The 11,233-nt window shown below is 36.1% G+C and overlaps 1 long non-coding RNA gene across 2 annotated transcripts; it reads left to right on the forward strand.

Moving 5' to 3' along the window:
• The first annotated feature begins 7,184 nt into the window (after positions 1-7,184).
• Positions 7,185-9,502, forward strand: LOC138128405 (uncharacterized). 2 transcript variants are annotated; one of them, XR_011158641.1, is made up of 5 exons: positions 7,185-7,861; positions 7,932-8,216; positions 8,269-8,476; positions 8,531-8,889; positions 8,950-9,502. It is a non-coding gene; the product is annotated as an uncharacterized lncRNA (long non-coding RNA). The 2 variants fall into 2 exon arrangements; XR_011158640.1 differs by having other exon boundaries at positions 7,189-8,216.
• Positions 9,503-11,233: the final 1,731 nt, after the last annotated feature.

Here is an 11,233-nt window from a genome sequence, read left to right on the forward strand (position 1 = left end):
CTTATTGAAATGTTCATCAATTAGCAATCGTCTTACATTTCTTCCTCTAATTAGAATGTTGTTAGGGTCTTCGTTCCGCACATTTTCATTCTCATCATCGTAGTCACTGTTCTCAAGCCACTCTGCTGGAAAATAGTCGTTCATTTCCACAGCAATATTATGTAAGACTGCTGTGGCAACAATAATTTCCATCATTGTGAGCAAATTAACTCGCATTCCTAATGAAAGGATTGGAAATCGTCGTTTCCACACCCCATACTGTCTCTCTACTACATTTCTTGTCCGTAAAATTGATTCGTTATATAAATTTTCTGCAGGAGTTTGAGTTTCTTGCAATTTTGCCATAAGAAAGGGCTCTATGGCATAGCCACTGTCACCAATGAGCATATATTGCCCATTTCTACCATCACAAAATTCTCTTTTAACCCGACTATGGACTATGGACTATGAAAATTTCATCAACAACAACAACGAAGGCATTATAGTTGCAGTGAAAGGTGCTCAGAAAAAGGAATGATTAAGTACGTTACTCAATATGGAAGCTATTGATTTGGAAGATGATTATCCAGAATTTTCAAATTTAAATTTTTTAAATCGTTTCACTGTCAAAAGCATTATTTTAATATGTTTTTTTTAGTGGTTACCTATTTTGCTTAATTAAAGCACGCCTTCAAAAAGGCGCGTTTATTAAAGTTTCCATAGCAACATCAACAGCCCGAGAGGACCTGAGAAACGTGAAGTCTAAATGTTAACTTTTTAATGATTGATCTGACGCGAGTACCTTGTAACGTCAAATAAAATACTACTAACAAATGTTTCAAAAGCTTTAATCAAATATTCAACAACCTTAATTTTTTAAATGAATGTGAACAATACAGTTGGGATTAAGTGACAGATTGCAAATTAATTTAGTTTTTTTTTCATTTTCCATGTAGTCCAGTCAATATAAACATAAAAAAGGGTCCGACCTTGCAAAAGGTCATGTAGTTCTGATTTTTTAATATGTTGTTTGGATCTCAGCCAAGAGTAAAACACCAAATTTGCAACTTCGAAAGACTTGTGCGCGCTGCGTGGTAGCCAAAGAACAGCAAAATTTTTGCACTATTTTCAGTTTTTGCTCAATATCTCCTAAGATATGAGTCTCACAGATAAAGTTGAAGTTACCTTTTTTAAACTAGATTAAATTCGCTACAGGCCCAAGCGAACTTTGTGCATGCAGCAGTTTCCGAAATAGAGCTCTTCAAAAATTGGGCATTTTTTCCAAGAAGTGAAATTTTTTTTGTTTACGTCTCTTTATTTTATTAAATATCGTCAAAAATACTCGCCCCATGAGAAAAGTCATGGGCAATGAACTTGAAGTGTATTTATTTAGCTTTAATAGTAAAGATTAAAATACAAATTTGAATGAATGGTATAAATTACAAATTGTTGATAAAATTTTAAACGATTTAGAAGAGTTCCAAGAACGTGATAGCGGTTGGGCCCTTTCTGAAATCCTTTATATAAAAATTAACATTAACTCTTATAATCCTACAAATGTTGGAATTTCAACACACGTTTGTAGCAAATTATTTCTCTTTCTGCTTTTGCTACTTGTCAGGATATTATTAAAATTCAAACACTGAATTAAAACAATAACTTTAATAAAATAACGAATAATTTCAATACATTCCAACTACAACTCTCAATTCTCTACTCTGTCACTGCTTAACTCTTGACTCTTAACTTCTAACTCTTGACTCTAAACTCTAACTCTCGACTCTGCCCTTGCTTACCCCTTTCTTACTTTTATATTGGCACTTCCACATTTCATTCAACCACTCACATTCATTCTAGCTTCAACGACCAAATTCACTAATCCAATAACAATCAAATGTTTAAACCTAAAAACAATCCGTTGAAGCCAACCGACTTTCCTAACCGACAACTTTTCTGTTAAAACTAATTCGTTCCGATCAATCTATTAGCATTCACTCATAACCAAATACACTTCTACATTTCCTTATGACTAACGGATTTTAACGAATTTACATCGACGGTTGAAAAATTACAACAGTTCGGCCTTTCCTGACCTAATTGACGACCTCGTCAATGTCGTGACATAATTCCTCCACAAAGTCAATGTACTAATAAACTAGAAACTAACAACAAAGCTTCCACTGATAAAAACAAAGCATCTAACATGTCTACGTTAAAAAAAAAGATTACACATTTTTTTTTTATACAATTACAAATCAAGTTCAATAATGCGTTCACTTAAAATTCATTTCACTTATTCACTTTTAGGCACTAATTTTAATCTGTCCACTGGAAGAATACCTTTATAGATTCTGGCACTCTGTTGTTCCCCTTCTATATCTTGCACCAAATATCTGTCGTTATCCAACGCCTTGACAACTTCATATGGACCCCTGTATTTTGCTGTCAACTTCCTGCTTTGTCCTGTACTTGGCGCTTCACATCTTACCATCACCAAATCCTTCTCACTATACGTTGGAGGTTCTCTTCGCTTCTTGTCGAATTGTGTTTTCATCTTCTCCTGATTCTTTCTTAATAACGACTGAATTTCTTCTTCTTCCGCTTCATCGTTAAATTGAATTTCACTGTTGAGCTGAATTATTTCCTGAGTTAAGGGATTTTCTTCCAAGCCAAAACCTTTATACGAGAAAACAATTTCGTTTGGCGAACGTTTAGTTACACTATGAACACTACTATTTATGGCCCATTGCACTTGAAATAGTTTTTCGTCCCAATCATTACCTTCTTCACTCTCTACGGAAGTAGCTAAACACGACGTTATTATCTTGTTCATTCTTTCCATTTGTCCATTAGCTCGAGGCGTACTAGACGCAATTTTCACATGTTGTATACCAAACAAATCACAAAATGTTTTAAAACAGTCCGAGGTAAAAGCAGTACCTCTATCACTAATGATCTTCAACGGCTTTAGGGTTTTGTCGATCCCTAAATGCAAAAGTGTTTTAACAAACGCTGTCTTTTTACGACAATGTTTATTGATCGGCACTTGGTAGTAACCACTTCTTAAATCCAAACTCGTAAAATATTTCATCTTGCACATTCTATCCAACTGATCGTCTATAAGAGGAATCGGATAATGATCTTTCACAGTTTGTTTATTAAGTGCCCGATAGTCTATGCACATCCTTAAATCACCGGTCTTTTTCTTCACTAACAACACTGGACTAGCAAAAGGCGAGTTGCTATCCTCAATGATATCAGCATCCTTCAACTCTTCTACTATCTTCTTTACTTGTTGTTTTTCTGTTATTGCCATTCGATACGGTCGGTAATAAACTGGAGTTTCATCTTTTAGATCGATCTTCATTTCGATCTTATTCGTCAAGCCTATCTGACGTAAGTTCTTGGCTATCAGACCTTTGTTCTCGTTCAACATGTCTAATAGAACACTTGCATCCTCTTCCAACAAATCTGTGTGAATGTCTTCGTATGAAATTGGTTCATCATTGATCTCTCGTTTCCCATCGACTTCAGCTATTTTGCAAATTTCTCCACGAGTGATTCTATCTCCTTCTTTAAATACTAATGGTTTATTCGAAAGATTCAAAACAGGCAGTGCGGATTTTCCTTCGTTATCCACCTCGATTACGCACCGTGGAATAACATGACCATTCTCTCTCATGCCACCTTCTATGCACAATGTTTCATTGACAACGGTCGAACAAATAGACACATGTCCCAAATAATTGCTTGGAATCGTCACCTGCTTGCTTGATGATATATGTGTTTTCTTATCATTTGCTTCATTCACGTTGAAGAAGTCAGACAATCCATTTCGTACCATCAATTCATCGGACGTACTTATAATGCACACATGAGGTTGCTCGGTGTAGGGATGACCCACCAGTACAGGTACCAACTGGCTGTCATTAGGTACTACATGTGCATTAACCTTCGCGGTCACGTCATCGATCGTAAGGTCAACAGTTAGCATCCCAATGGGTTTTACGACTCCCTGACCATACCCAACCAATGGTTCAAGATCAGTCTCAAAATAAGTGTAACCCATTTGTTCCACCAAATCGAGTCGAATTGTGACACAGCTGCTGCCTAGGTCAATATAACATTTCGTCGGTCTTCCATTAATTAGGGCATCTTTGAAATACTTCCTGTGTGTATCACTTCCAATTTGCAACACTTTTATACCTTCGGTCGAAGAACTACTCACTGCACTTTTACTTTGAGTTTCTCTAAATTTTCCACAGTCTTTGGCATAATGTCCTATTTTCGAACACTTAAAACACGTCACACTTTTATTTTTATTGCTGAAACAATTTCTCGCAATGTGTCCTTCTTTGCCACACTGGTAACATTTTGGTGTTCCTTTAGGATTTGTCTTCTCATTACCACTAACAAAGTGTTTGCCAAAAACTTTGTCTTTCGTGTCTGATATGTAATTACTAGCCGATTTGATGTCCGGAAGTAATTCTGAGGGTCTCTTGTACCGACTCAAAGGACCCAAATGATCCCGGAATTTATTATTGTTCAAACCATGCACTATCCATTCGATGGTTTCCTGCTCTGACATGGCTGCCTTGTTGCACCTAGCAAGTTTTTCGTAGAAGTATTCCACGATATGTTGGCCACTCTTACGCTTATAATTTTGGGCATCAAGCGTAATTGCCATTCTGTTCTCTTGACAAGGGAAGTTTTCACGTAATAATCTACACCAATCTTGCCATTTACGTTCTTGTCTTGGTAAACTATCCCGCCACGCTCTTGCAACTCCACATAATTTGGATAAACCGAAATGACGTATCGCTAAATCATCCCAATCGTATATCTCGGCATACTCTTCAATTTTGTCTATCCATTGATTGACAGAAATATCTTCTTTAACTGGATCGAAATTAGGTAACACTTCATCGATGTTCTTAAAATATCTTGGTCCTCTTGTTAGATCTTCAATTTCTCCCATGGTTTCCCCCGTTACGACATTGCCAACTTCGTCACCTGTCATCTTCACTTGTTATAAATCTAGCACACTCTTGCTTTTATAACAACTCTCGCGACAACGTTACACAGCTCCTTAGCCCGTTTCGCACCACTGACAGACGATCCACGACAGTACGACAATCCACCGTAACACTTTATCTCTTCACCACTGAGACACTGTCTTCTAAACGAACCTTTCTATCCCACTTCTGATAAACTGTAGCAAATTATTTCTCTTTCTGCTTTTGCTACTTGTCAGGATATTATTAAAATTCAAACACTGAATTAAAACAATAACTTTAATAAAATAACGAATAATTTCAATACATTCCAACTACAACTCTCAATTCTCTACTCTGTCACTGCTTAACTCTTGACTCTTAACTTCTAACTCTTGACTCTAAACTCTAACTCTCGACTCTGCCCTTGCTTACCCCTTTCTTACTTTTATATTGGCACTTCCACATTTCATTCAACCACTCACATTCATTCTAGCTTCAACGACCAAATTCACTAATCCAATAACAATCAAATGTTTAAACCTAAAAACAATCCGTTGAAGCCAACCGACTTTCCTAACCGACAACTTTTCTGTTAAAACTAATTCGTTCCGATCAATCTATTAGCATTCACTCATAACCAAATACACTTCTACATTTCCTTATGACTAACGGATTTTAACGAATTTACATCGACGGTTGAAAAATTACAACACGTTTATTTACCATCTTTTATAAGAAAAACTAAAAGCTTTATAAATGTCAAAAACAACGATGAATACTGTTTTTTGTGGTTTGTGGTCTGTTGTTTGTGCTCTACGGCCTGCTAATGTAGAAAAAAATTGTAGTAAAGTATCCAGTTATCCACATTTTAGTAAATTGTTAAAATATGACGGAATAAAATTTGCGATTGCTTTAAAAGACATTCCCAAATTTGAAATGATGAATGCATTATCCATATCTGAATGTTTTCACTATTAAGTGCCGGCGCCGCCGCTCGCAAGGAGACACAACGTATGCGGCGCGGGGAGCGGAGACGCAATCATCATGGCCGCTGGACGGCAACGCGTAGCACGCTTGTCGTACCCGTTCGTTATGTAACCAGTACTCGTCAAGTTGTTAATAAATTATATTCACATAAAACCAAATGTGTCCGTTAGCGAGGCCCACCATAGCTAACATCAGAAGTGGTTGAAGTGAATCCCGTGCCCGCAATAGGGAAAAAGAAGAAAAGGGGGTCGCCCTCCTCCAGCTCGAGCAGCAGTTCGTCCTCATCAGCTGATTCCGACTGCAGCCAAAAATCGCACAAAAAGCGGAGTCACCGAAGGCGTAGCGACTCATCTTCCCCGAATTCGATCCAATGCATGACAACATCGCAGATTGAAACCGTTGCGTATAATGCCAACCTTTATAAATGGAAGCCGTTAATAAATTGAAGGGTACTGCCAAAACATGGTATGACAGCTTCGTCAGCAACGAACGTGACTGGTCCACATTTACGTGGCGCGACTGGAAATCCATTTTATCCCAAACGTTCCGAGCAAATCGCGACGCCTACAAATTGTTTATGGGTGTTGCAAATCACCGACCTACCGAAAATTACTCTCTTTATGAATTTCACTTCGAGCATTTGTCTCGAATCAACAAACTGCGAAGCTATAGTAATTATTAGGGCCCGGATTTTAGGCAAAATGGACTATTTTTATTTTTTAAGGCACATGTATGAAACTTGTCTATAAATGATTTCTGGCTTAATTAGAGTAATTAGAGCCATATTTGATTCTGCCTATTCGGCCTAAAATGCCCTTTAAATACCTATTTTACCTTTTAACTGCCTGAACATGCCTAAAATGACCAAAAATCAATTTCATTTTTGCGGTTTTTTCCCAATTTTCGAATTCTGGGAAGTTTACGGTATTGAAAATGTAAAAGTGGTACCTCAATAAAATTTACAATGCTTTATGATTTTAAAATTTAAGGAGATGTAATTACTGAAATGTACAAAGTGCAGTACAATACAGGAATTACTTTTTCGCTTTTACGGTTGGGACCATGATGTCAGCGGTAAATACTCCGACAATACCTAAGTAGAGCTGGTGCCAACTGTCATGATCGATGACCTTGACAAAAGCGGCGCGAAGGCGGAGCCCAATTTCAATAAGTGAAACGTAGAAACATCGGTCGTTTGGTTAGAATTTTCAGGGTGGCGCCAAATTTGCATTTTACATTGTCCAACGGTTTGGGTTAGAATGCCAGACATTATTTAGGGACCTGTCGCTAACTAAATATCAACATAAATTAGCCCACAAATCTGTAAAGCGTGATAAAATGGTACCGATGTTTTTAGTTCGAATAGTAAGGCCGCTTCGGTACGCATTTTGGTTTCTGCGTCATCGATCATGAGAGTTGGCACGAGCTCTACCACAAACCATTAGACTGGACTGGCATAAATTACAGAGTTTATCTGTTTGCCTCTGTTCGAAGGGGTGCAGGTATACGCGGTCTAATGTTTTCTGATACTTAGGTATTGTTAGAAGCTTTAACGTTTATAAAATGGTCCTTGCCATAAAAACGAAAATTAAAATCCCGAAGTGAAACAATAAGAGAAACCTTAAGGGTGTCATTTTCTAAAAATTTAAGAAATATAAAATTAACCATCTCCTCTGAAATTTGGTGGGAGACGTAAATATAAGCATTACAAATTTGTCATTTCTCGTTTACTTTATCTCCGTGCAGTGGTCGTGTTTCTTGTGAACCTGTTTAAAGTGAACATAATGCCGAAACAAAAAATTAGTTTACGCGAAAAAATATTACAGTGGACAAGCAAGAAAGATTTATATGAAATAAAATCAACCCGAGAAATGTTTTGTAAAGCTTGTGGTAAACTGGTAAGTTAAGCATAATTAAAAATATGTCATTTTATATTTTTTACTTATTTGAAAATTTTATTTTTTGTAGTTTATATGCGAAAAAAAATGTCACTTGCAACAGCATGAGCAAACGGCCATCCATAAAGAGAACATTATGACACCGCTTCGGCAAACGTTGCTGACACAGAACTTGGAGGAATCGGCAAATAGTACATTCAATATGGAACTTTGTAACGTCTTTTTAGCTGCCAATATACCATGGCACAAACTACAAAATCCTGCGTTTCAGAATTTTCTGACAAAATATTGTGGTAGAAAAATTCCGGATGAGTCTACTTTACGGAAAAATTATTTACCAAAATGCTACAAAGATGTATGAACATACTATCTTTTAATATTTAATTTAAAATTATTTTCACTTTTAGACTATTGACCGCATTCGGAATGAGCTGGATCCTTTTAACATATGGGTTTCAGTTGACGAAACAACAGATGCACTTGGGCGATATGTGGCGAATTGTCTGGTTGGGAAACTTTCAGAAGATGAACCTGGAAAATCTTATCTTTTGGCGTCTAAACAATTAGAAAGAACAAATCATGAGACAATAGCTAGATTCGTAAATCAATCTTTAGGTAAGGGTTTTTCACTTTTTTAAATTTATTTTGATTTAAAATTTCTATGCGTAGAAATCTTGTGGAGTACCAGAGTTGTTGCTGAAAAGTTTCTTTTGTTTGTAACGGATGGAGCACCATATATGATAAAATCTGGTAGACACCTTAAGGTGTTTTATCCAAAAATTGTGCATGTCACATGCTTAGCGCATGCTTTAAATCTAGTGGCTGAAAAAATTCGCTATCAATATGAAGATGTGGATAATTTAATTTCGAACGTGAAAAAAATTTTCGTTAAGGCACCTTTGAGAGTTGAAATGTACAAAGAAAAACTAAAAGAAATGCCACTGCCTCCACAGCCAATTTTAACACGATGGGGAACATGGCTTCAGGCTGCTATGTTTTACAGCGAACACTTTGATTCCATTAAAGAAGTAAGTATATAAAAGATAAGCAAATTAATTGATTGTTAAACTGTTTTTAACTACTCACAGGTTGTCATGTCCTTTGATGGAAGTTCTGCTGTTGCTATTCAAAAAGCACAGTCTATAATGAAGAAACCCGGAATAAAAAACCAATTAATTTATGTTCGCAGTAATTTTAAAATAATCTGCGAAAGTATTACTCAATTGGAAAAAAATGGGTTACCTTTAACCGATTCAATCAAAATTGTTGAAAACGTATTTACCTCCCTAAAAAAATCTCCAGGCCCTGTAGCAGCAGTAGCATTAAAAAAACTTGAAGATGTTACTGAAAAAAATCCTGGATACAAATTTCTTCTAGAATTGGCAAGAATTTTTAGAGGTGAAGATGTGCCGGAACATGACACCAAAATGGAAGAAATTTATTACAAATTTGCGCCCATTACCTCTTGCGAGGTAGAAAGAAGTTTTTCAAAATATAAGTCCATTTTGGTGGATAACCGACAATGTTTTAAAGTAGAAAATTTAGAGCAATATCTTGTATGCAATGTAAATACGTAACAATGTAAATAACTAACAAACTTGTAGTATTGTATATTAATTAATAAAAAATAATTAGTAAATATCTTGTTGTGTGTACCTACTTAAAACTTTAAAAACACATTTTTTAATTTAATTAACCACAACTTTAAGGACCTAGTATGGCTTATTTTCAGTTTTTAAGGGACTATTTGCAGTAGTTTAAGGGACTATTTTAGGCACCTATTTCCGACTTTTTAATTGCCTAAAATCCGGGCCCTAGTAATTATAGACGATGTCCAACAAAAACTCAAGTTATACGTTCTTGATTCCATGGAGTTAGTCATGGATCGTCACTTTTTACTCATATGAAGTGTATCAAGATAAAGTTGTTTTACGAGAACATCCTGCATTTTATTTTAACGAAAGTAGATCAATTCGAATAGGAACACCAATTAAAAATTCACAAAAGTATTTAATTGGACACGTTATAGGACACCATCGGGGTTATTATCCTATAACTCCAACAGAAAAAGGACAAAAACTATATTGGGGACATTACGAACTTATCGAAAACAATTATTTTACTGTAACCAGAAATTTTATTCAACAGCTTCTTTAAGTGAAAGCGCTGAAATATTGTAAGGACCATTTGAAACTTTGTGTTTTGTATATAAATATAATTCAAGAAAACTACTATGCCTATTCGTATTCAACATAAATGTCCGATATGCAAAGGTGAAACCGATACCTATGGAAGGAAGACCTTGCATGTCTTGCGCCATGAAAGAAATAATTAAATTTCAAGGATTTAAACATGATGATGATGACCCTGAGGAACAAGAGGAAAATTCTCAAGAGGAATTCCCGAATTCATAAACTCTGATGAATTCAGCTCATCTATACCGTTCGATTCAGATCATTCGGGTCCGTCTACGTTACAAAGAGATCAAAAAGAGTAAAACAGTAAACTTCTACTGCATCGTGGACTATGCCCACTGGGGACACCACATCAAAAAAAAAAACGCACCGTATTGCTCTACATCTGTGGTGGTGTGGAAAAAAATAACAAGTACAAAAATAAAAGTAATTCTCGATTTCTACACGCTGTAACTACGAAACTATTGATCTGACAGAAAAACATAAAGAACAAAAAATGTAGAGAATTGCATGCTCTACATTTTCTATGATAACTTAGATAGAGGTATCTCGCACGGATAACGAAATAATCGCAAAAATGTGATTTTGCACCCCTATTCTCCAGTATGGCGGGGCGAGCGGCAACCCCCCAAGGTCGCAAACTCAACAATATTAATAATATGCCTGATAGAAGATACCTGCCAAGTATAAACTTTTCTGTACCTTTTGCAAGGTAAAACTCCCTATTGATTGGACTAGTGGTGATGATCAGTACCATTCACGACAATAGTATCGAGGTAGTGAAAGCGCGAAGGGGTGAAATAGAAAAGCCGACCTGTATCCTTCAATACAATAAACAGATGGGAGGAGTAGATTTAGCAGATAACTACCTACATTTTTGTGGTACATCAAGATGCAGAGTAAAAAAAATTTATATGAAAATTTTTCATCACATGTTAGGTAAGGATCATTATACTGAACCATTTGAAATTATAATCTTATTTCTAGGTGTTACAACACTCAATTCATATCACATTTATAAGAAGCTGGATGGAAAAGTTAGTAGACTTAACTTGCTCATTCATCTGGGAGAAAAACTTATAGAAAAATATTCCAAGCCAGTGAAAACTAGAACTAGACGATCACGAACACCACAACCATCGCGTTTGATTGAAAGGCATTTCCCTTCAATTATACC

This window comes from Tenebrio molitor, chromosome 4 (assembly GCF_963966145.1).
Source record: "Tenebrio molitor chromosome 4, icTenMoli1.1, whole genome shotgun sequence".
NCBI lineage: Eukaryota > Metazoa > Arthropoda > Insecta > Coleoptera > Tenebrionidae > Tenebrio > Tenebrio molitor.